Source organism: Equus caballus, chromosome 15 (assembly GCF_041296265.1).
Source record: "Equus caballus isolate H_3958 breed thoroughbred chromosome 15, TB-T2T, whole genome shotgun sequence".
Taxonomy (NCBI): Eukaryota; Metazoa; Chordata; class Mammalia; order Perissodactyla; family Equidae; genus Equus; species Equus caballus.
The window spans coordinates 47,402,280-47,428,758 of record NC_091698.1 but is presented as its reverse complement, the minus strand read 5'-3'; the positions used below and the strand labels follow the sequence as shown (position 1 = coordinate 47,428,758).

Genomic DNA, 26,479 nt, shown 5'->3' with positions numbered 1-26,479 from the left:
GTCTTTTTTGTTGTTATTGTTCTGCCTCAATATTTGGTAAAGTTATTTTATGAAAATCCCAGCTTCCTTCAGAAGTGATTAAAGAAGCAAGGGAAGCAGGGTTTGTTTACCAGATATTGAGACCTCCACTCCATGCCCAGTCCCCTTCTGCTGGCTCCCAAACTGCTGGCAGCCTGGCCTTTCCCTCCCAGCAGGAGACTGGGAGAAGCTTCTCTGGGGAATCTGGCCAGCCTAGGAGAAATATCTCAAAGATGATGAAATCATAGATCTTTCTGAAGGTATTAAGAGGAGTTTCAGAGAGCTGGCAAAGTTGGAGTTTGAATAATTTCAAAGTACACAGAAAAATAAACAAATGAAAAAGAGAAAACAGTTATTCATTCCCCCCACCCACCAAAAAATAGAGCAGGAAAGGAAAATATACTTTGTGATTCAGCTGTGAATAATGTTTACATACTTATACTAATATTAATACTGAATTGATGTGCCAAATGTTATTTAACGATTTTCGGCATTCGTTTCCATTCCTGCTACGTTCTCCCTTATATCATAGCAGGTGGAAGGCTAGAAACTACATTTCTAGACTTGCATAACGCTTCCGATCTGATTGTGATTTCAGATGTGCCACAGAGATATCATTTCCATCTGTTTGGCCTATGAATAATCTGGAAGTGTGCTGAAATCCCCCACTAGAGATGATGAATTTTTACATTTCTCCCTGTGATGCCATCAGTTTTTGCTTTATCACTAGAAGCTATGTTATTAAGTGCATACATGTTTGGAGTTTTTATATCTTCTTGGTGAAGATATAGATTGATATCTAGAGTCCCTCTCCATCTCTAATGATGCTTTTTGCCTTAAAGGCCCTTTGGTAGCATATTAACAAGGCCACATTGGCTGTTTGTTTGTTGTTTGCCTGATATATATTTTTCTATCTCTTTACTTTCAGCTTTTTTGTACCTTTATGCCTTAGGTGTGCCTGTTTTAAACGATACATAGCTAGGTTTGTTTCTCTTCTGTTTTGAGTTCTTTCTCCAAAATTGATTTCAGTGCAGGTCATTCCTCAGCATATACTGAGAAAAAATGTTCATTACGCCCTCATATCTGAATGACAACCTGCCTAGATATAAAATTCTAATTTCAAAATTCTTTCTGTTTAATATTTTAGAAGTACTGCTTGATTATTGTTTGCATCCAGTGTTATTATTGAGAAATCTGATGTCAACCTGAGTTGTTTCTTGGGTGGTGATCTGCTCTTACTCTCTGGAAGTTTTTAGAATCTTCTCTTTGTCTTTGATAGTCTTAGCTTTCATTATAACATATCTAGGAATGAGTTTTGCCTATTCTACTATTTATCCCATCTGTGGTGTTCTTTATTTCAATTATTGTTTGCATTTAATATTTCCTCTTGCTTCTTTTTTATGAGAGCTTGTTCTCACTTCGTATTACTAATATTTTCCCTTGTCTCCTAAAGTATATTTATCAAGCTTATTTTACATTACTGATCCATCTATTCTAATGCTTCAAAAGATATATATTGCCTCATTTGTTATTTTCTTTTGAGATAATTGTTCTCCTCAGGTGTCTAGTTATTTTGGCCCGTGAGTTCATATTCCTCACAGAATTCCAACTACTCCATCTGATAGTGAGTTTGTGGGAAGGACTGAAGCTCAGACCTTAGTCCATGTCAGCCCTGTGAGCACAAAAAGAAGGTGGGAAGAGCCCAAGGGATGAGCACCAGACCCACAGGTAATCGTGTCTATTTGCTACCATCCCACCAGGCAACTTCTCAAGTCAAGGCTTCAACTTCAGACCCCACAGAGAAGCAGCATTGGGGGGAGGTGGTCTCCCTGGATTATGACCTACCAGCCCTGGGGAAGTGGAGGAGGAATATAGGGGATAAATGCAGGAGGCCAGTCAGTCCCCAAGGATTTTCCCAATTACCCCAGCAAGGCCTGTGCTCTGTCCTAACAGTACCCCATGGATACCCCACAAAGCCCTATGGGCCATTTTCACAGACTGAAGGAGGACACAATGGTTGTCCCAAAGCAATGTGGTGGGAGCGGGGCAAATCAAAATTAAAATAACAGTCTACCCAACGTTAAACTGACAGCTCCACCTCTTTGCAGCTTTTTAATGGCAGGGTTGTTGAGTGTAGCTCGAGGCACATTTCAAAAACCACAGGGTCCTGTTCTTGGCTTCAGTGGAAATGCTTCCAGTGTCCCCTAGCAAGCCCAAGGACGTGCTCCACACACTGAAACGGAACCATCTTCAAAATATAAGTGAAAAAGCAGGGTACAGAACACTGTCACATGCTGCCATTTGTGTAAAGAGGGTGACATGTGTGCGTGCATGTGCATTTGCTTGTATGTGTACACGACACTCCTGGAAAGTTTCACAAGGAACTAACACTATGGAATGCCTCTGAGCACTAGGGACTGGGGTAGGAAATTTAAGCTGTTACACTTTCTTGTAACTCTTGTTTTTTAAACCATATGATTTTTAAAATTAATAAATATCTCAAACACACACACACACACACACAATGTCTTACCTTCAGGTTCCAGGAGCCTCTCCCAGCCTGTGACCCTAATGTCTTGATGGGTACAACATTGCCCATGTCGTCCCAGCCTGTTGAATCATCCCCATTTTTCACAATCCATCAAAAATGCCACTTCCTTCATTAAGCCTTCTCTGAACACCACAATGAGAAGGTCCTCTCTCCTCTGAACTCTCGGCCCACTTTGGGGGCAACTATTTTAAGGTCCTCATCACCTTCTACCTCATAATTTAGTTATCTGCATTATGTGTCATATCTCCACTGCCTTGAACAAGGGTACTTTGTGCTGAAATGGGCCCAGTTTCTAAAACACCACAAATTCCCAGCAGCATCCTCCAGGACCATTTTAGATGATTCTCACTCAAACAAGACACACATTTGCCCTTATGAATGTCCCCTGGTAGCCATTGTCCTGGTCAGAGGTCCACCGACATCCTGGGCCAGTAACGTGAGGAGCAACCAGGATCCCACATTCAGACAGATGAAATAAAGCCATAGTCCATTTCCTCCAATTTTGCACATAAGACAAAACTGAGCCACAGAAACCAACAGTCCAAAGTGGCCAGATTTAGGAACGAGAGCAGCAGCCTCTGACTCCCTTCTGTGACTGCTCTCCTGGAGAAGAGTTCTCAGCCAAGGATGTCCTCTCTTAGCAGAAGAGGGGGCTGGGAAAGGCCTGTCATCCTCCTGAGCATTAGGGGCACCCGCCTTCCCCTGAAATATTTGGTATTCCTGTTGTCATGTTTCATCTGTTCAGTTAAAGACAATAATTGTCCTCAAGTTGGCAAACACAGTAAAAAACTACCACCCCATGGTCTCGAAGGACCCAGTCTCCCACAGCCTGCCAAGATGTAAGGCAGGAAGTTCAGGAGAGACAGGTGCCGCCTGGAACAGAGCAGATACAGATGTACACATCAGAACCGCCCCCCTACATCTCTGTTCCTGGGGCCCTTCTGCACAAGAAAAGTCCGCCTGGTGGGCTCCTATACCTGCTACCTTGCGTGCTCAGGTGCAATCTCTTGGTGACACCCGACCCTCCTGGTACCATGCTCGTACTTTACACCCACAATTATTCTCCCACGTAGCATCCTTTGTCGTCTGCTCCAATGTCTGTCTCCCCCAGCAGACTCTCAAAATGGCCTCCAATCACTGAGAGGAGGACGGTGACATCAGGCCACGGGGCAGCCTCGGGTGGGGGCTGCCATTGTTCAGTACATCCAGGTGGGTGTTTTCATCATCCCTGTACCCTCAGTACTCAGGATGTACTTCCGGAAGAAATATAGGACGCCCCCTTGCCCCGGCCACAGCCCTCTGGGCTCCCGGTCCTAAGGGGGCCTCGGTTCCGCCCCTTCCCGTCCATCCAGGGTTAGGGACAGCGGACCCCTGCACTGGGAGCAGACAGGTAAACCAGAGAAGTAAGACACGCGAGCGGCATCTGGCGCCTGGCCTCGGCTGAGACATCCGCCCCGACCTCCACCCCCACCCGGGATCCTGGGCGGGAAGGGGAGGCGTGGGCAACCGAGAGAGCGGGTGCCCCTCGCCCAGGGCGCATGCGCAGGGAAGTAGGCTCTGGGCGAAACCCCTCGTCTCCGTAAGTTCGCGACCAGCAGGGGGCAGCACGAGGCCGCTTCCCTGGAGGCGGCCAGCACGCTAGCGGCGTCGCTGCAGGAGCGCGGGCTGCCCCCGGACTGAGGGCAGCGGGAGAAGGAGAGAGGGCGTCCAGCCTCTGGGTGGTTAGCGGAAAGACGGGGACGGGGCATTAGTGCGCATGCCTGGCGCACGTCCTGCGGTCCCCGACACCCAGGACAGCGTAGTTACATGCTCAGTCCATGGGCGTTACGGTACGGCAAGGGGTGGAGGAAACAGGCTTTGCCCTGAGACTTAAAGAATTTCAGTCTCACCTTTACCGTGTCACTTTGGGCAAGTTATCTAACCTGTCTGAGCCTTGGCTTCCCCTCTGTTAAATGAGGGTAGTAGGGCCCATCTCATTGAGTCATTATGGAGCTCATAGGCACACAAGTAAATGCTTAGTAAGTGTTAGTCCTTATCAGCACTTTTCTTTATATATATATTTGTTGTTGTTGTTGCGGTAACATTGGTTTATAACATTATATAAATTTCAGGTGAACATCATTATATTTCGATTCCTGTGTAGATTACATCATGCTCACCACCCAAAGGCTAATTATAATCCATCACCACATACATGTGCCTAACCACCCTTTTCACGCTCTGCCCCTCCACCCCCTACTTCCCTTCTGGTACCAGCAATCCAGTCTCTGTCTCTATGCGATTTTTTGTTGTTGTTTTTATCCTCTACTTATGAGTGAGATCATACGATACTTGACCTTCTCCCTCTGACTTATTTCACTTAGCATAATACCCTCAAGGTCCATCCACGTTGTCAAATGGCCAGGTTTCATCGTTTCTTATGGCTGAGTAGTATTCTATTGTGTATATATACTATGCCTTCTTTATCCATTTGTCCCCTAATGGGCACTTAGGTTGCTTCCAAGTCTTGGCTATTGTGAATAAAGCTGCGATGAACATAGGGGTGCATACATCTTTACACGTTCATGTTTTCATGTTCTTTGGATAAATACCCAGCAGTGGAATAGCTGGATCATATGGTAGATCTATTCTTAATTTGTTGAGGAATCTCCATACTGTTTTCCATAGTGGCTGCACCAGTTTGCACTCCCACTGGCAGTGTATGAGAGTTCCCTTCCCTCCACATCCTCTCCAACACTTGTTTTTTCCTGTCTTGTTCATTATAGCCATTCTGATTGGAGTGAGGTGATACCTCATTGTAGTTTTGATTTGCATTTCCCTGATAGTTAATGATGTTGAACATCTTTTCACGTGCCTGTTGGCCATCCGTATATCTTCTTTGGAGAAATCTCTGTTCAGATCTTTTGCCCATTTTTTAATTGGGTTGTTGGTTTTTTTGTTGTTGAGACATATGAGTTCTTTGTATATTTTGGATATTAACCCCTTATCTGGTATATGGTTTGCAAATATCTTCTCCCAATTGTTAGATTGTCTTTTCGTTTTATTGATAGTTTCCTTTGCTGTGCAGAAGCTGTTTAGTTTGATGTAGTCCCATTTGTTTATTTTTTCTATTGTTTCCGTTGCCCAGTCAGACATGGTACTTGAAAATATTCAGCACTTTTCTTATTGCATCATAATTGCCTGTCTGTGCATGTCTCTCCTCCCCCCGCCCCACCCTGACCCACCTCAGGGGCTCACATTATGAGCTCCCCTGGGTAGACAACTCAGAGTCAGTCATCTTGGCATTACCAGGGCCCAACACCAGCCCTGATAAAAATAACTGTCAGGAAGCCAGTGAGAAGCCAAAGAGCTGAGTTGGGATGAGGTTATGGGGATTCCATGCAGAGCCTCACAGAGTCCCCACTCAGATCTCAGTCCAAATCAGACACTCAGACCCTCAGATGCCAGCCCCGTGGAGCCCAAAGGCTTTGCTCTGTCCGGGCAGCCTGGCCTTCCTGCTGTGTGAAGGATGCACTGTCCTCTCCCATAGCCCCTGTGGTCCATCCAGCTCACCTTGGGTGTTTAGTCCCCCTAAGAGTGCTCTGCCTGCGCCTGGGTCTCCACCCACTTCTGTTTCCAGCTCTGCCTAACTCTGCCTGTGCTGGGAGGTGTCAATGAGGCTGTGGACCCTGAAGGAGGAAGAGGGAACACCATCTCTTTATAGCTCCTTCATCAAATGCCAGATGTTGGTATATATGATTAGCCCTCCTCAACTCTCTTCCAAAGAAAGCTGGTTGGAAGCTCAGCCCAGTTGCTTCACCTGCAGCCTGTGGAAATTCTACTCTTTTGATCACTGTATGGTCCCACTCAGGCCCAGCCCAAAGAGGCATGGGGCGGGGGGGGGGGGGGGGGGGTCTCCCCAGAGAGCCTGGGCTGCCCTCCCTGAGGGACTGCTGGGGAGGGAAACATGTCCTCTTCAGGAAGAGAGGGCTGGTGAGAGAGAGGTCCTGGGGCCCCTCCCCTGGACAGTTCCATGTGGCTGGCCATGAGGCCAGGGAGCCTTGGGCACTGCCTTCTCCTTCATGCCTCAGAGGCAGTCCACCTCTGACCCATGCAGCACCTCTGTGAAAATTAGCTCAGGCTCGTTTTCAGTTCCCATGTACCCTCTGGGCCGGGTGACCTTTATAGTGCACAGACTGCCCAACTGTACATGGCAGAAAACTGCATCCTGCCATGCTTCATGGAGAGTGGAAACTCAGACTGTGTATAAGTCAGTGATTAGGCAGATGTCCACTTGTCCACCTCCACACTCTGGGGCCATGGGGGGAGGGGGTAGAGGGGAAGGAAGTCACTGTTTGTATGAGAACATAACACATCTTACTCCCATCAGTGGAGCCACAACTCCCTGTGGCTTTCTTCAGAGCCTCTGACTCTAGACCTGATGGAGTCTACAGGGCAGTTTCAAGAAGCTTGTGGCCGCCTCCCCTGCTGTCTGGCACATCCTGGCCAAGATGGTTGACTAGTCCCCTGTGCTCAGCTCTGTCTCCTGGAGACCTTCCTCACCACCTAACTCCACCTTCAATGCCTCTTTATATTTCTAAAACCAGGAACGCTTCTCAGCCACACCTTCTTTCTCCCCAAACTCTTGTCCCTGACTAAGTCCCCAGTGTCCACTACAGACTTGAGGACACTGGTACGTGTGACTAAACCCACTGTCTTCAAACATGCACACTAACTTAAAGACACCACTTCTAGGAATTTATCTAAAGAAATTCTGCCATGGTGCAAAGATGTGTGTTCAAGGACAGTGATGGGAGTGTTTGTTTGTGGTTGTAAAAACCCTACAAGTGCCCAGATGCCCATTAATAGGAAAATGCTTAATTCTTTTTGGGTCACCCAAGATGTGGACTTCCATGCAGCTGACAAAAAGATTTTCAAAACATTTGAAATGAAGGGAGAAAGTTGGAGAACAATATGAACAGTCGAATCCATTTAGGTTTTAAGAAAATAGAGGATTAACACGTGGCTAAATGCATAGGAACAGACCTGGGAAAGCCAAAAGGCCAACAAGCACCTGGGAGATGCTCAAGATCATTGGCAATTGAGACATGAAAATTAAATAACAGAATATCCCTTGATGATGAGTAGACTGGCAAAAACTAGAGAGTGGGAAATACCAAGGGGCAAAGGGGACATGTGGATGCAGAAACTCATGTGCCTTGCCGGTGAGTGTGGACTGGAGCAGCCATTCTGGACAGCGAGCTGGCAGTGTTTAAGCAAGTTAGACATTTTCCTGCCATGTGACCCAGAAATGCCACTCCTGCGTGTGGATCCCAAAGGTATTTCCCATAGGTGCTTGAGGAAACTTGTACAAGAACATTCGTTGTGGCATTATTTCAGGTGGCAGAGGCGTTGGAGGCACCTAGGTATCTTTCCGTGGAAGAACAGACAAGAAAACAAGATAGCCGCACACTGCGGAGTGCTACACAGCAGTGGGACCAACAGATTCGATGTGCATGGAGCAAGAAGTGTGGATCTTTAAAAGCATAAGGTTGCTCTTTCTTTCTGAAAATTCCACCCAAAAGCAATTATGTGGGGCCCAGAAAGGCAAGTGTCTGCACAAGGGAGGCTATGTGCCACAGTGACCTGGTGTGGGTGTTGGGATCCAAGTAGGGAGATCTAGTGTCTCAGCACCAGGTGTCACATCCCCACAGGGTGAGAAGGGCCCCTGCATTTGGGCCAGGGGGTGAGTGGAGGCAAGGCAGCAACAGGAAACTGGTTAGACACGTGGGGGATTGATCAAATAGACAGAGTGAGGATGATAGGAGCCAGGTGTCTCACTGTCAGGGAAGGGAGCTACGAATACAGAAAAGAGGAAAACTAGAAAGAGTCCTGTGATGTTGGATTGGAATTGGAGCTATTGGTGTGAATTTATGGGTCTCAATAAATGTAAACATAAATGTGTTATAAGTACATACATATGTTCCCTGGCTCTGTCTGCTGCCAGGGTCTTGTAGCTGTGACCCCCAACAGCAATGGCCATAGCTATGACCCAGATCTTGGCTTCTAAATAACATTATCCACTAAAAGAATCAGAACTCCTTGGGAAAAATGGCTGATTCAAGGGCTAGAGGATGGAAAAGTACAAGGTGAAATTAAAGCATCTTGTGCCAGAAAGTATGGAAATGCTCAAAGAATGAGAGGGACAAGTCAAAAGGAAGCAGAACATTTTGACAAATTGTACCAAGACAATTCAATGGAGAAAGAATAGTCTTTTCAACAAATGGTGCTGGAGTAACTGGATAGCCACAAGCAAAATAATGATGTTGGACCCTCCCCTCACACCATATACAAAAATTAATTCAAAATGAATCAAAGATCTAAATGTAAGAACTAAAATTCACCTCTTAGAAGAAAACATGGGCCTAAATGATCATGACCTTTGATTTAGCAATGGTTTTTTAGATATAATACCAAAAGTATAAGCAACAAAAGAAAAAATAGGTAAAATGGACTTCATCAAAAGTAAACACTTTTCGGGGCCAGCCCCATGACTGAGGGGTTAAGTTCGCCCGCTCCACCTCGGCAGCCCAGGGTTTTGCCAGTTCGAATCCTGGGTGTGGACATGGCACCGCATGTCAGGCCACATTGAGGCGGCATCCCACATGCCACAACTAGAAGGACCTGCAACTAAGATATACAACTATGTACCAGGGGGATTTGGGAAGATAAAGCAGGGGGAAAAAACATAAACACTTCTGTGCTTCAAAGGACACTATTAGCAAAGCAAAAAGACAACCCAAAGAATGGGAGAAAACATTTTCAAATTATATATCTGATAAGGAACTTATATTTAGAGTATACGACCAACTCTTACAACTCAATAATATAAAGACAAATAACCCAATTTAAAAAATGAGCAAAGGATCTGAATAGACATTTCTCCAAAGATATATACATGGCCAATAAGCACATGAAAAAAATAGCATCATTAGTCATCAGGGAAATGCAAATCAAAACCACAGTGAGAAACCATTACACACCTACTAGGATGGCTATAATCAAAAAGACAGGTAGTAAGTGGACGAGGATATGGAGAAATTGGACCCCTCATACTTTACTGGTGGGAATGTAAAATGGTGCAGCCACTTTGGAAAGCAGTGTGGCAGTTCCTCAGAAAGTTAAACAAGAGTTAGCTGTTTGACCCAGCAATTCCACTCCCAGGTATATACCCAAGAAAAATGAAAACATATACCCACACAAAAACTTTTACAAGAACATTCATGACAGCACTATTCATGATAGCCAAAAAGTGGAGGCAACCGTAATGTCCATCAACTGATGCATGGATAAACAAAATGTGGTATGTCCTTACAATGGAATGCTTTTCAGCATTAAAAAGGAATGATGTGCACATGCTACAACATGGCTAACCCTTGAAAACACTATGCTAAATGAAAGAAGCCAGTCACAAAAGACCATACATGTCATACAATTCCATTTATATGAAGTGTCCAGAATAGGCAGAACTATAGAGACAGAAAGTGAATTAATAGTTGCCTAGGGCCTGGGGACATGAGAGGATGGAGAGTAGAGAGCTAATGGGTACGAGGTTTCTTTTCAAAGTGATCAAAATGTTCTAAAATTGATTATAGGGATGGTTGCACAACTCTGTCTATATAATAAAAGCCATTGAATTCACTTTAAATAAGTGAATGTGTGGTATGTGAATTATATCTCAATAAGGTTGTTACAAAAAAACAAGGACAGAGGCCAGCTTGAAGGGGCTTCACTGACTATATTTGGAACAACTTGAAAATTAAGTAAATAATGATAGTAACAAGTTATAATCCATTGAATACAATAGGAATCCATTGTATTTATTGATATAAACCATGCATAGAGAATTTGATGAGTAGCCGGATATATACAGACTCAAAGTTCCTCCCTGAAAAATACTTATTAAGTACCAAGGGAAAAATAATAGCTTTACAGGGAGAAACTTAGCAGACACCACCTTACGCAAATGATCAAAGTTAACATCACCAGTAATGGGATAAATCAAAATCATGCCCCACCTGATAGGATGCTGAGAAGAACTCAGCATCACTTCAGTGATGTTCCTGCCAAAGATGCATAATCTGAATTGAATCACAAGGAAATATCAGACAAACCCACAGAGACAGGCATGCTACATAATAATGGGCCATGGAAGTCAAGACAAGACTGGAACTGTTACAGACTGAAGGAGACTAAAGAGACGATGACAAGCAAATGCAATGCATAATCTAGACTGGATCCCTTCGCTATAAGGATATTGTCAGGACAATTGGCAAAACTGAATGAGGTCTAAGTAGTTGACGGTGATATTGTTAATTTTATGATTTTGATGATTATATTGTGATTATGAGGGAAAATGTCCTTGTTTTTTGGAAATACAAAGTAAAGCATATGTCAGCAATTTATGCTCAAATGGATCTGGGGCAGGATAAGTTCTTTATACTTGACAACTTTTGCATGAGTTTTAGATTGTTTAAAATAAAACAATAAACCATAATGTATATAAAATTGCTGGCCTGTGTTCTTCAAAAATATCTATGTTACAAAAGGCAAAGAAAAGTTGATGGACTGTTTCCAGCTAAAGGAGACTAACAAGAACTTGAAAACTAAATGCAATGAGTGATACTGATTAGATCCTGGACCAGAAAAAAATAATAATATTAAGAACATTATGGGGACAATGGGCAAATTTTGAAGAAGATCTGAAGATTACATAATAGCATTGTATCAACATTAAATTTCCTAATTTTGATTATTGCACTGTCACATGTAGGTGAAGGTCTCCTTCTTAGGAAGCACCCACTCAAGTATTTAGGAACAAGAGTGCATGGTGTCCGCCACTTATTCTCAAATACTTCAATAACAATAATTTTATAAATATATAGGGAAAGAGAAAACAAATGCACCTAAGAAATGAGTATACTGGAGTTCTTTGTACTATTCTTGAAACTTTTCCATAAATTTGAAATTATTTAACAATGAAGCTTTTTTAAAATAATGTGAAAAAAAGAAATATAAAACCCAATGCACATGAATGAAAAACACGCACAAAACAACGCATATTTTGTGAGAACATATAACAACAAAAACATACACAGTAACCACAACCCAGTTGTTCCCTATTGGGCCGGGAGAAGACAATGGGCATGCGCTGGCTAAAAAGAATAAATAAAACAATTTTTTTAAAGACTGGCAGCCTAGAAGAATAACCACCAAATTTCTCACCTCACACTTCTGAGGAATGGGGTGGGACAGGAGTGGAGGCAAGCATGAAGAGGGGAAACATCAGCCAAACCCACACTGTCGCATGTTTTATCTTTATATTTTAGCATAGTTTGAAGTGTTTTATGATATAAAATATGTTCACATATTATTCATGTAATTTTTAAATAGAGGAAAAATGGTGGAACATCCATATAATTTTATCTCGACAGCTATTAAATGTGAGATAGAGCTACATCCCTTGACATGTAAGAATGTCATGGCCTATTGTTAAATTTATTTTTAATTCAATTTGTAGAGTAGCAGAGACAGTATGAATCATTGTTGCAAAAACCAGTTTGTACATGCAACACTGTAACTATCAGTCACCCTACTTCTGGAGAAAGAATTAAGGGGACTTCTATACGCTTCAGTCTGATTGTTTTACAGTGAGTTTGCACTAACTTATGATTTTTAATTAACCATATAATGCATGAACATATTCTCATGAAAAAAATCAATAGTATATGTATTGCTTTTAAGATACACATTACTGTGGGAAAGAGAAAGAATTGTTTCTTAAAGGACAATTGGCATTTTTAAATAAGGAAAGATAAGCTCCTTTTCAACCAAACACAATTTGAAAAAATAATGATTATGTAACTATGCTTCTATCAATACAGCAACCGTTTAAAATAGTGCAAACGCCCAGTGGTGATGTCGTCGGTTTCCGATTTCCCAGGAGAGGATGATCAGACTCTCACCTTCCCTGACTTTCCCACCCACTCTTGACACTCCTGCAAAGTATAAGCCACTCCGTGCATCTCCAAACCCACAAAGCTCTGGGGCTGCCCTGCCTGTGCACGCGAATGTCCCTTTGTCCCTCCCTCAATTTCCACCTGACAAACTCCTGCCTGAGGCTGTCGGGGCGTCACCTCCACTGGGAAATCCTACCTGACTTTCTCGAGGCTGGGGAGGGAACCCCTGTCCTCCTCTCCCCCGACCCCCACCCCGCCACTCCACCCCATCATCCCCACACCCGCCTCCCATCCCAGCCATGCTCCCATTGCCTCGTGGTTCCTCTCCCTAGAGGGCTCACGCTTCGGGCAGTAATTCTTGCCCGGGGGAGTCTCAGGGTGCGGAAAAAGTGCCTTAAGGCCTGACCCCTAGCACCACGCCTCGCCCTAATGACTGGAAAATACGTGCCCGTGCAAATTGCTTTGAAAAGCACTTTGGCAATATATTAAGAACAATGAAAATGTCCAAATCTTGTTGACCCAGGAATGATCCTGAAAAAATAGTCCTCCCCAAAGGAGAAAACCGTATCTTTGAAGATTTCTTTTGAGCATTATTTTAAGGCTGAAAAACTGGACACTCCGGAATATCTAACAATCGAATGGTTAAGTAAATTACACAGTAACAGAGTATTTCTCGGGCGTTGAAGAGGACTTATGAGAACTACGGCACGTGGCAAACATTTAGGCGAGGACTCGAGTAGAAATGGCTGAATACTAAACTGCATATTCACCATGACTAAATGATGTAACTTAAGTACGCGGTGAAAAAAAAGACTGAGTTTTTTTGTTTTGTTTTTTAAAGAAAGAGGGTGATGAATTCAGGTTTGGCCACTGGGATTTTTTCCTTCTTTAATTCTATCATTGTTGTTCTAACCGTATGAACAGTGTGTAGAGGTTGGAAGCGGCGTTAAGAGGTCTCAACACAGTTTATACGACTTAAAAACCGAGAGAGGTATTTTTCAGGCAGAGGAGTGCATTTCTAACGGAAGGATTCTGGCACCTTGACCTGCCCGTGGAGGCCGGGGCCTGGGAATGGGATTCCCAGCGTCTTTCGGAACAAAGCCACAGCCACCGAGTGCACCTGGACGAACCGGGGGGACAGGCGCCCCGCGCCCGCTGCCCACCGCTCTGCAGCCGCGACCCGAGTCCGGTGGGGCGGAGCGGAATGAGGGGGTCTCCTTCAGCGATCGGTCCCTTCAGACTGGCTTCCCTTTTAGCAACCCGCACGTCCCTACCAAGATCAGCTGGTGCGCTGACCAAAACGAAGGATGGAGAAAAATTGGGGAAAAGGCAGATCGCTCTAGCGGAGAGGCGCCCGCGCTCGGTTCGGGTCGCGGCCTCCCCATTTCCGGCCCCGCCCCTCCCCACTCTCCCGCCCCGGAGCCCCGAGCCCGGCTCTTGCGCCAGTGCTCCGGGAACCCAGCTTTCGCGGCTTCTCTCCGCTCCTCGCGGGCCTCCTTCTCCCCTCCCTCTTTCCCTTTCTGCCTTCTCCACGCACACAGTCCTCCCCCCATCACCGCGACCTCCAGCACCGCCTTCACCACCACCATCACCCCAAAGATTTGCAAACTTTGCCCCTGCAGAGTGGACTCTTCCGAGGGTTCTCCACGGAAAACTGGCAGGACCCAGTCCAGAGATGAAGACACACGCCTGAGCATCCCGGCTCCATCTCTCCAGGCGGCGCCGGCCTCGCCCGTGGGGAAGGGAAGGCGAAAGCCCGAGTATGGGGAAGGCCGAGGCAGGTCCCTGGGCGAGGAACGACGGAGCGAGCGCGGGGACACTGGAGATGGCGACGGGGCGGAGCCAACTCCACCCTGTGACCCTGAACGCTATCCGTCTATCCGCCCGTCTGTTTTTTGGGATTTGGGGATCGTCTACCAAGGCCAGGATTTCAGAGTGGAGCGCTCACTTCGCATCCCGCAGTATCCCCAAAAGTTTGTTCTCCAGGAGTATCCAGGAGTGAGAGAGAGAACGAACTCAAGTAACACGTGAATGCATTCTCACTCTCCTAAAAACATGCAGTCAGGGCCTCAGAGAATGACATACGCTCACTCCCCCAGCTCACTTCTTTCGGGAAAAGCTGTCTCGCTCAGTTGTTCTTCCGGCTCTCGCTCCATACTCTACGGGTCTCACAGAAGTGCGGAGCGTGGGTCGTGATTATTCTTACACAAACGGTGCGACACTCCGAGACTGTTCCTCAGCAGAGGCCGCAGGTGTCTGCCCCAGAAAGGGAGAGAGACCAGCTCCCGGCGAGAAATGCCTTTGCACAGTTCGATGCAGTTTGTTGAACTATTTGCCTAAGAGACGTTCTACTTTCCCAGGAAAAAAAAAAAAGATGTTAATAATGAAAAGGAAATGGGATTAAAATCTTTTTTAAAAGTAGGTAAACAACCCGGTTCGGCAGACATGCGCGCGCGCAATCTGAGCTTGGATACATTTGCGTTTTATTCGCTGAAATTGCCTCGGACTCGTCTCCGCGCTCATCTCACCACCCCTGCCCCCCATTGCCCGTGGCCGAGGCCCAGAATCCGCGACGTCTTCGTCCTGCGGCCGCCAGAGGACACGGCCTTCCCTGGAGAGCCCAGCCCCTCCGCGCGCTCGGAACTCGGGCTTCCCGGTCCAGCCTCCCCGCGATCGCCGCGCCCCCGCCGCCCTTCCCGCGCCCAGCCCGGAGCCCGCCACTACCGAGGACCTTGACCTCGCGCGGACCTCGTCGCCTCGTTTAGCTCTCCCTGACCTGCTTTTGAACCCGCTAATCCTGTCCCGAACTCTCGCCCCGCAGCCATGCCTCGCCCCAGCCCCGGCGCTCTAATTCCCGCTGACCCCGCCGCCCCTCGCGGCTCGCCGGGCTTTGAAGGGCGGCGAGGGCTCCGGGCCTCCGAGTGCGGTGCGATCTGGTGCGCGGGCTGGGACCGCCCGGCATCGCCCCTGCCCGCGCTCACACGCCCTCGGACCCAAACAGTCTCGTGTTGCAAACATTCTTTCCTTCTCTTGCTTTGGCTGGTTTCCCCTTAGTTTAACTCGTTTCTTTAAGAAACCTATCAGACCCACAAAGATCAAAATGTTGGGTAACATGCTAAGCTGGCGACGCTGTGGGGAAGCCGGCACCTTCACACGGAGCTGGAGAATCATGAGGGCGCAGAAAGGGTAAGCCGGAGGCGGGCTGTCCGGAGCGAGCGCCAGGCGCGGGCCAAGGCGGAAAAGGCAGGACCGAGAACGGAGGCCAGCGTGACTTCACTCCTATTTTTAAGGGGGGAGGGTGTGGATACATGTCTGAGATGGGGCAAGAACTTGTAGTTTCTAGGGATGGGGCTGAGGGTCTGGAGAAGAGACCCCCACTTTTCATTTTATAATCCTTTGTGCTGTTTAGAATTTTTTCCCTCAGATGAATGTTTTCCTTTTTTTAAAAAACTGGATTTTAAGAAACTGCTTAAAAGTTAATGGAATTAGTGCACTCCATACGCACTTACCAACAAAACCCCCCCACACACACACCCCCAAGATGTGGGTCTGCTTGTTTGTTTGGGGTTTTTGTCCTTATGTTTGTCTTGTTTCCTCTGCCAACTGAACACGAGGCAATGTGTTTCCCTTCTTGGCCCTTCGTTTATTACAAGGCCTCTGAGGCTGTGCAAAAGAGTCTCTTTAAGGGGAACTATTTTCAGAGGCAGTATTCTAGCCAGGAAAACAAATCTGTGCTTAGTTGCCAGCTGGCAGGTGCATCTGTGAACCACCAGGCGGAGTGGTCCCAAAGGATCAACCTCAGAGGTCCCCTGCCTTGACTCCCCGTTGGGTCGGACTGTCCGAGGGAAGGTTAACAGTCTCCAGCCAGCACGCTGCCCTACCACTGGATTTAGATCTGTTTGGTTCACAACTGTCCCCCAGTACCTGGCAGCACGTTGGGCATATAGTAGTAGCTCAATAAATACTTGTTGAACGAAGGCTATTCCAAAGAGTGTACAGCAGCTCCTGGAGAATCATCCCCAGAAGACATAAATTCCTGACGACATCTGGGGTGCGAGGACAGTCTCCCTAAGTGGTAATTTCAAGCAGACCTTGGCTAGACCAGGGCATTCCAGGCATTCCGACAGAGGCCCAACAATCACCCAACACCAGCTGCCAGGCACCTCCTCATCCTTCCGTTTCAAAAGTCCCTTGCCACCGTCAGGAGACGGAGAATTCTCCCAGGCCCTCTGCACCCTCGCCCCTGGGTAACTCCCTTTACTACACAGCCAGCGCCAGGCCTGGTGGTGGAGAACCCTCAGGCCCTACTATCTGGACCCACCTCACCCCGAGAGCAGGGAAGCCTCAGCCATGAGGTAGGGGAGTCCGCAGAGCCAGGGTCACCGCAGAAAGCATGCCAGACGCGGCCTCCTTGACTTCCCTTCGCCGAGCTCAGCCTGGAACCCGCCTGCGGGTGACACTGATCGCAAACGATCGCTTCTTGGGGCAACAAGGCCCAAGACTCGCGCGTTCCCCTGCGCTGGGGACTTGGGAGGAGGGTGGTTGGTGACCTTCAATGTACAGTGTTGCGGTGGGTGCGGCCAAGACAAAAAGGGGCCGTGTCTTTATGGTAAGTCGCATGAAGTCGGGGAGGGAAGACCAGCAGCTGCCCTCGAGGCAAGCATCGAAACAAAATGGCTTTTGAAACCTATTCCAACAACGTTGAAAAGGGTTTCACTAGATTCGTCTGAATTGTGACACCTCAGACAGTCAAAGGTTTCAAAGGATGTAGAAGCCACCGGCGCAGCCCAGGGGGTCACTCCTGCTCTCTCCCGGGGGAGCCTCGGGGGAAATGCCTGGGAAAGGTGGAAGGGGGTCAGGACACTGCCCGCCGCCGTGCCCCTGCCTCCGGGCCGCCCGACTCGGGTCCTTGGATACTTCTCGGGCTCGCGTGGCTGTCCCTCCCTCGCATATCCCTGAGTCGTTCTTCCCAGGACCTGGGGAAAGGACGCCGGGCTGCCGGGGGTCCCCGACTGAGAAGGGGAGAATCTGGCTTGCGCTGCGGCGCTATAAACACGAGAAGCTTGGCGGTGTCCCCGCCAGGGCCCTGAGTTGGATGCCTCGAGTCGGGGTTCCAGTCGCGGAGCGGGGCCTCGGCTCGCGTCTTCTCTGGGCTCAACGTCTTTCGAGAAAGGCGAGGTTGGGCGGGACCAGCCGGAGATGTGCTCTCCCGCGGCTGGAGATTTATTTCTCCCGCTCGCCCACCCAGACTGCACCGAGGCAGCTGGGGTTGAGGGCCCTGAAGCTGGGCTTGCAATTCACAGACACACAACCTTTCCTTGTCCCCATGGGTGCGGCTAACCTCGTCATTCCTTCATCCACCGGGCGGGAGGAGGATGGGGGGGGCCAACTAGTACTGCCTGTGTGCTCTGGCTCTAAGCCTTAAAGGATAAAAGCTTACGTTTTCTTTCCTCTGACACCCACCAAGTGCCAGGTACTAGATAAAATGGCAACGTGGATTAACTTACTCCTCATAGCAACTCTATTAATTTGGTACTAATATTATCTCCATTTAGCAGATGGAGACACTGAGGCATAGGGAGATCAAGCACCCCATTAGCAGCTAGTTAGTGGTGGAGGGAGGATTCTAACCCAACCTACTCCAGAGTCAAGGCTCTGAATCTTTACTCCAAAGCCTGTAATTCCGGGGCTGGCCCCGTGGCCAAGTTCGCGTGCTCTGCTGCAGACGGCCCAGCGTTTCGTTGGTTCGAATCCTGGGCACGGACATGGCCCTGCTCATCAAACCACGCTGAGGCGGCGTCCCATATGCCACAACTAGAAGGACCCACAACGAAGAATATACAACTATGTACTAGGGGGCTTTGGGGAGAAAAAGGAAAAAAATAAAATCTTTAAAAAAAAAAAAAGCCTGTAATTCCTACAAGCCTCCCAGTCTGGCCCTCCCCTCCTCATTGGACAGAAGTGGAAAGGAGGCTTCCGGAAGGTGACCGATTAGCTGGGGACACACAGCCAGTGGTTGGCCTGTCGCTGAGCCTCACCAGGCTCCTCCAGCTGCTCCTAGAAAACTTCCTCCTTCTGGCTGAGCTGCCAGGAGGGATCCCCGAGCCCAGGGCACACCCACACTCTCACACAGTTAAGGCAGAACCAATGCAAATGCCTATCAATGAGGAATGGATAAGCAAATGTAGTAGAACCATACAATGGAGTGTCATTCGGGCACAAAAAGGAGTGAAGTTCTGATAGATGCTACAACACGAATGAATCTTGAAACATTATGCTCAGTGAAAGGACCTAGACACAAAGGCCACATATTCTATGATTCTATTTATATGAAATATTCAGAATCGGCAAATCTATAGAAACAGAAAGTAGATTGGTGGTTGCTTAGGGCTGAAGGGGGACAGGAAGTTGGGGGTGATAGCTAAAGGGTACAGGTTTCTTTTTGAGGTGATGAAAATGTCCTAAAACTTACTGTGGTGGTGGTTGCACTATATCTGTGCATGTACTAAATATTTTAATATATGTGCGAAAATACTAAAAGCCATTGAGTTGTGCACTGTAAATGTGTGAACTGTATGTAAATTATATCTCAATAAAACTGTTACCAGAACAGCAAAAGCAAAACAATACATACGTTGTTCTGGCCGGTGAGGCCAATGCCAGCCACAGTAAATGCAGATTCTGCTCTTCGAGAGCCTGCGTCCTCGAAGTCCAGGTTTCTTTCTGTCTCTGCAGAGGCCACCACTCCCTGCAAGGGCCCCGTGTCCCTAAATCTGAAAGCCGCCACCCCAGCTGCTGTGCCAGAGCCACCGAGCAGCAGAATCCACCCCGTGAGTGAGTTTGGGAGGGAGCCTAGTTCTCAGAGTGAAGTGAGAGGGAGGGGAGAGATTTTCGCCTTGGCATGACCTCAGGATCTGGCGCCTAGTTTTGAATCCACACAAACCAGCTGTATGAACTTGGTCTCAGTTTCCTCCTCTGCAGAATAGGGCAATCAAGTCCACCCTATGGGTGGTCATGACCATTTCATGGTAGCAGAGCCTAGCACAGCTCTGGGCGCTTAGCCATGTAGCCCTGCTAGAAAACAAATCAAAGGCCAACCAATTTAGGGGATGATCCAGGTAAAATCAAAATGTAATAGGAGTGAACAGATTCTGTTTGTTAAGAAAGCAGGGAATTTTTTAGAAGATTTTCTCAAGTCTCTGGCTTCTCTTCGTTGGTTTAAACTCCGCACCTGGATGGGATGGTAATTTCCAAAGAAAGACTAATAAAGAGGGTGCTCCTGCACCAGTGGGGAGAAGGCTGCTGGAGAAGAAGGGAAATCAGGGTGTGAGCAGGGGGGCAGGAGGGAAGATAGAGGGAAACTGCTGAGGTCTGAGGGGCCAGGTGGGGAGGACAGCACAGGGGAGGGATGGCCCAGAGGAGAGAGGAAGGCCAGAGAATCAGAAGAAGAAAAGGCCAGGATGAGGTGGCAAAACCTCCGAGCTGGGGAGGGAGGAAGGAAGATTTGCAGAGAACTACCCGGGAAGAGGAGTGAAGCGGAGAAAGCTTTGGAGGGACTGTCTGGAGGAAAGCAGATGGGAAGACAAGATCACCAGATGGGGAGTCCCCAAGCCTCCATCTAGAGCCTGGGGACACCCATTCCCACAGTGGCTGCTGACTCCACCCCCGTTCCTGCTTGGCCAGCCACCTCCCCCCTCACCCTTGGGGAGCCTTTCCTCAAGAGAATCCTGAGTTCTATGGGTGGGGAGCTTTTTGGATCAAGTTGGATACCTGTGGCTTGGGTCTGGTTGGGTGCTGGCCAGGCCTATTCACTCTCTCTGACCCCCCTACCCCCCAAACTGCCCCTACCTTCCAGACCCTACCACTACTGGCTTTCCCCCTCCCCCATCCCACCCCCCTACACCCCAGCCCACCCCACCACACCCCACCCTACCCCAAGTCCTGGCCAAAATAACTGTTTCTCATTCCATGAGTCTACTTACTGACCACCTCCAGACCTTGCTCCTGCCTTTCATCTGGCAATGCCCTCTTCCCCTACTCTTGGCCCATTCAGGGGTTCCCAACCAGGCTTCACCTGGAAGCCTTTGAAATATGAGGAGCCTGCTGGGAACCCCATTTGAAACCATTTGGTCTGCAGTCCAGCACTAATAATTGTTTCTAAGTTCTCCAGGTGATGCTGTGTGGCAGGTGTTGAGAACTCCTTTGCCTCCTCTCTTAAGCTTTCTTGGCCCTGGTCCAGGACCAAAGTCAAGGCAGGAGCTGATACCCACTGGGTGGTATGTACCTGGAGGATCTCATCAGACCTGGCCTGCTGGCAACAGTCCCTCCAGTCTGGCCCTCTTTACAGACTGGCCTAGACCCACAGCCTCCTATGGGCAGCCCTCCCCAACAGGCCCCGAGACTCAGGCTCAGGAAAGGCACCAGCGGGTTTGTATCAGACCTGGCACTGGCAGCAGATTTTGATGACCCTAGAGCTCCAACAGCCCAAGTGGAAGAGGAGACAAAGCCAAGCAGGAGGCTGTTGTCTTGGAGGGCCCAAGCTTCGCCTAGGAGACAGCTTAAGGAGTCCAGGCTCACACCCCAGGACCCCGGACTGGTGTGGCACCCTGGGGTGGCAGCTGAGGCTACCCGTCCTGCAGCCTAGAGGACACAAGTGAACTGGAGGCAACTGGGTGTCCATAGGCCATGGCCAGAGAGGGTAAATGCCAGGCAGTAGGACAGGCAGCCGCCGAGGTGGTGCAGCAGCTGTGGCCTTCCCCATCTCATCCTGCACTAGGCCAGCCCAGCCCAGCTCTTCCCACAGGGGTGACCTCCACCCTCAGAGAGGGCACCACTAAGGCCCCAAGAGTCCTATTCCAGCAGAATCCTCAGCATTCAACACCAGCATTGAGCACAGTCAGGCCTCCGTCATTTTGTGTTGCCTGAAATGAGGCAGTGACTGCAGTGACTGAGCCCGCAGGCAGCTGGCATCTAGGAGGGGCCTGAACCCTGGGGTGGGAGGAGGCTCCCTCTGCCCCAGCACCTCTCCTGCCCTCCCAAGGAACCACCTCACTCACTGTTAACACTGCCCTCCTTGGGTTCCAGCACCGCTACTCTTCTCAGAAAAAAGAACATTTTATTGTGTTTTACAAAAATAATAATGCTCATTGTAAAAAAGGCCCCAACAGCATCCTATCTCCTTTTAAAATGCCAACCCCTCCCCACCAGCAAGTGGGACAGTGGGTCCCTCCCTTATGCACCAGTGCAGAGGTCTGGCTCCCAGGCACATAGGAGTGGGGCGCAGGCGGGGTCAGAGAGGGAAGGGAGGCACCAATTGTTTTTGCCAGCTGGGGCTTGTGCTTCCCAGCTGAGTCTGTAAGGAGTGTCCTTCTCTGTTCACCCCAAACCCTGGCACCCCTAAGCTGCAGGGGAGCCCCCTATCTCAGCAGTGATGTCTGGGGGCCCAGTGAGTGCCACACAGGATCTCCCAGGGACCTTTTGATGGGGTCCTGAAACCAGCAAGAAGAAAGGTGGACAAGAGACCAGACAGAAAGGGGGTGAGGCAGGGCAGAGAAACCCAGACCTCCTGAGCCTCTAAGCCCCCAGGAATGGGCTGGGGAGATACAGAGGCGTGGAGGGGAGCAGGGTGGTAGAGACAGAGAGGCCAAGGGGGATGACAAGAAAGAAGCAGAATTCAGCCAGAGAAGGCACCTCAGCAAAGGGAAGAGGCAGCAGAAAGGGTGGGGCTGAGCTGATGCCAGGGGCCCAGGCCGGAAGAGCTAGACTGGTGTGCCTGCCAGAGCACCCTAGGGATACGGAAGAAGGAATAACAGCCAGACACTGGACCAGGTCTCTGAAGTTCCAGGTTCTGAGCACCAGAAGAGGATGCTGAAGGCTCCCACCAGAGCAGCAGGACCACTGGCAGTGGAAGGCTGGAGGGCTTGGCTATGAGGTCCAAGTAGCACCTGCTGGAACCCAGGCTCCGACTCCCACCCAACCAAGCACACAACTTGGCTACTCTAGAACCCAGGACAGGAGGCACATTTCCAATCCCAGAGGGCCCACTGGCAGGCATGAGAGGATGCTATTTACCCACAGGCAGGCAGGGACCCAGCTCTCAGAAGCATTGAGGCTCAGGAAGTCAGTATGACCCACTGAACATGGAAAAGATGGGTGGGGAGAGACTAGTGGATCCCTGGAGAAAGACTAGATCAGGCTCAAACCCCCAAAAAGCAGCAGGAATTGGAGGGTGGTGGATGGTGCTGAGCAAAGTGAGGCTGGAGGGAGGATAGCCTCTTTCCCCAACTCAAGCCGATCCTTGGAGAAGTCCTCTGGAGACCTAGTCCTAAAGAGCATGTGAGTGGAGCTGGGGTTGGTAGTGCCCCTTCACGATGTGCCCTCTTCCCACTACGCCCCCTCCCCCACTGTGAGTGGAGGACTTGCACCACGCGGGGGGTGGGGGGGGGGGAGAGAACTTGTGGACTCCAGCCCAGAACACAGCAGCTCCCTGTGACCAGACCCACTTGCCCTGCAAAGCTGAAGTCCACTAACTCCCTGGGATGGGTGGAGGCCTGCATGGACACTGATGGGGGGATGGAGCTGGGCCTCAGGCAGCGGCCCCACAGGATCCAGGAAAAGCCAGATCAGCACCTGGGGTTTGTCTACACTGGAGCCCTGGCAGGTTTAGAGCCACTGAGAAAGCAGTTTAGGCCATCACCCTGCCTCCTATCGGCTAGCATCCCCCCTTCCCCAACCAACATCCCTCACTCCAGGCTCTTGAATCGCTTTACAAAAAGGGAGGGGGTTCAAGAAGCAGAGGACATTCTCCGGATCCCTAGGATCTTGGCTGGGCTGAGATGACAATGAGAACGAGTGTGTAGACTGGCAGTGAGAGCAAGGCAGCAGGCATGGGACGCCAGTCCTCCGGACCAACGGCTGCGGGTGAGGAATCCCAAAACGTAGTGAATTCGCACCAGGCGGACTTAGGACGCTTGGAGATCTGCGTCCAGCTTACCCTGGGCAGAAGGCCCCCCAGAGCCAAACACTGTCCTAACTATGCAAGCGCTCGTGCACACACACACAGACACAGCAAGGCCAACCCCCCCATCCCTGCCACATTGAGGTACCTGGGTACAGGCACTCCCAGCCTTCCTAATCCAGCATACGCAGGAGGTATCCCGGCAGGATGCAGTTTCCCGAGAGGGAAGGACATGGATGGGAGCCCAGTGGCTCTGCATGACCCGCCTCCTGGGCGGGGAACAGGGCCGCCCTGGCAGCGTGCCCCAGGAGGAACTGAGGGGCTGGCGGCGGCCTGGGTTGAAGAGCCAGGACACAAGAGGCAGCCCAGGCGCCCGGATTGGCCTGGCCGGAGTCTCTCAGCGGGGCCAGAGCCCGGGCTTGGCGAGGAGATGCAGCGCCTTCTACCCGAAACACACACGCTCACTATGGGCGCCCTCCGCCTCAGCGCGCAGAAGCCCCGAGTTCCCTCCTCAGTCCGCACATCCCAGGCCTGCGGAGAAGAGAGAGCCGGGACTTCTGCTGGACGCCAAATCCCGGACCGCCAGGAGAATGCGAGGAAAGAAGAAAGGGCGCGGGAGGAAGAAGACTGGGAACGTCAAAGAGTTAACCTGGAGCTGGCCTGCAGCCCGCCTCGCGTGCTCCCTGCCCGCTCCTCCCGCAGCCGGGGAAAGGGAAGCGGCCCCCACTTCCCAGGTCCTGGCTCCGAGGACGCTGCCAGAGGCCGCCCGCCTCTCCTGGCAGAACGGCCAGGCTCACCCGGGCGTGTGCGCGCACGCGGAAGCCCATCCCTGGACTTCAGAAGAGGACGCTGGACCGAGACCTGGGCTACTGGCATGGAAAGACATCATTCGTGAAACGAAAACTTAAAAGGGTGCAAACAAAACCTGGCTGGTTCAGTAGGTGCTGTTGCATTTTTCTTCGAACGGAAACCTGGGCCTCGCATGTGGTCGGAAGGTTTGGCCCGAGCGTTTGCCTTCTGCTAAATTTTTCTATACTAGACGCGTCTTACTTGAATAATAAAAAGTAAACTTGAGAGAGCCAGAGAGGGAAAAGACTGAGGTGCGGAGCGGAGATGACGGGCTGGAATCAGGCGCTCAGCATCAGACTGGGCTGGGGCTCAGCAGCCCCTCCAGGGGCCAAGATCAGAAGGACCAAGCGCAGGGCTCATGTGGCACACGCGGCATGGGTTCTTCCAGCCGAGCTCGGTCCCGCTGGGTCACACACCTCAGGGCCTTTCTGTAGCTATAAACCAGCGCCCCAGGCGCCACCAACTCTGAGCACTCGGCTCTGGTCCGCGCTGCTCTCCCTCTGAACACCCTGCCCCACACCCTGGGTGCAAACCCACCGCTCCCCTCCCCCCCCCCCAAATTACCTTGCGGCGGAGTTTCTTTCCTTCTTTCCTTCCCTCCTTTCCGTTAGCAGGCTTCCTCCTCTGCCCCCTTTACCCTCCCTTTTTCACCCCCGAGTCCCAACCCCTGCGCGGAGGCGCCATTAGTCACCCAATTAAATAATTGGTGTTCCTCCGCCCACCTCTCCTTCTGCTGGGGACATCTGAGATTGGACACATACACACACTCAACTGCTCACATGCACACTGGACACACACTAAGGTACTGACACACACGCACACTCATATACCCGACCACGCGCTCACCGGAGTCAATGGAGACGGCATCAGCAACATAGCCCGCCCTGCCACAGCCGCGTAAATCCGGCACCTCCACGGGCCCTGCCCCCACAGACACTCTCAGACCCTCTGACAGACTGAAGCACCCTTCTCACTCTAGCCTGAGGTTAAGAAAAGGGAAGCAAAGTTTTCGGTTATAGCGCTATTGGGGAGGGGTCAGCGGACCTCCCGCGGGCACACACATGTTTGCACACATGTCTTCCTGGGGTCTCTGAATCTTTCCTCCAAGCCCCTTTTTGAGTCAAAGGAAGGGAAATTCGGGCCCGGCCTCTCCTGGCGCTGTCAAAAGAGAAGCTAGACTCTGGCGAGTGCGGGCTCATCAGACAGTGTTGGGGACCTGGATGCCTCGGAGGGCTGAGCGCTATGCCCAAGGACTCCCACGGCTGAGCTCCACAGCCCAGCCTGGCTTCCAGCCGCGCTCACCTCTGCCCTTCACCTCTCGCCAGCCCAACGAAGGCGGGGGGAGATCCATAGTGGGAAGGGGGGGGCAAAAGGAAATGCCCACCTTCTATCCCTGTCTGGGGGTGCAGTCCCCTGGGTGAAGGTCTCAGAGCCGCAGGGAAACCGGACGTTGGCTGCCTTCCACAGTCTCGGCCTCACTCGACCCTCTGGGCTCCTGGACCCGGCTGTCTGCCTGCACGTCTGTTTTCTCTCCCCCGGCGAGCTTGGGTCACTCTGTCCATCCCCTTGCCTCACTCTTTCAGGCTCGTTTACCACATTCCTGGCCTTGCTCTCCCAGGAGCGCCGAGAGGGGCCTGTGGTCTGTGTTCAGGAGTGGAGGTGGAGGTATGAATCTGGGAGCTGGGGCCTGAGCCCCCGCCTCCAGTCCCCACTCGCCAAGCGCCCGAGCAAGGCCAACCTCTTGTGTTCTGTTCGGTCTCGCCGGGGTCGCCTTTCTGCAGCACTTTGGTTATTGATCCCGAAGAAAGAGCTGGAGCGCGGAGGCTGCGCTTCCCTGGGGGCGGAGTGGGGCGGGGAGTAGGCTGGCGGTTGGGGGAGGGAGATGATAAACTTCAGGAGAGGATGTAGGGCGTTCCTCAGTACCCCGGGGCCGCCCCAGCCTCCTCTGCCGGGCTCGGAGCAGAGCTAGACTAGGGTGGAGGAGTGGGGGCCCTCGCCCCTCAACCCCCGGGCACACCGCTGGGCCGGGGACTGGGAGTCGGGAACCCCGACTCCGGCCCAATCAGCAGGGAGGGGTGGATCCGCCGGGCGGGGGCGGGGCCGGAG

The 26,479-nt window shown here is 50.4% G+C and overlaps 1 long non-coding RNA gene across 2 annotated transcripts in view; it reads right to left on the bottom strand.

Moving 5' to 3' along the window:
• LOC111768205 (uncharacterized) overlaps positions 1-26,381 on the bottom strand; it is a 34,279-nt gene extending 7,898 nt beyond the window's left edge. Inside the window, exon 1 of one of the 2 annotated variants that reach the window (XR_011426390.1) lies at positions 25,758-26,381. This is a non-coding gene — a long non-coding RNA (uncharacterized lncRNA). Of the gene's footprint in view, positions 1-24,937; positions 25,186-25,757 lie in introns of those variants that run through there. The other variant, XR_002800385.2, reaches the window with a different exon arrangement.
• Positions 26,382-26,479: the final 98 nt, after the last annotated feature.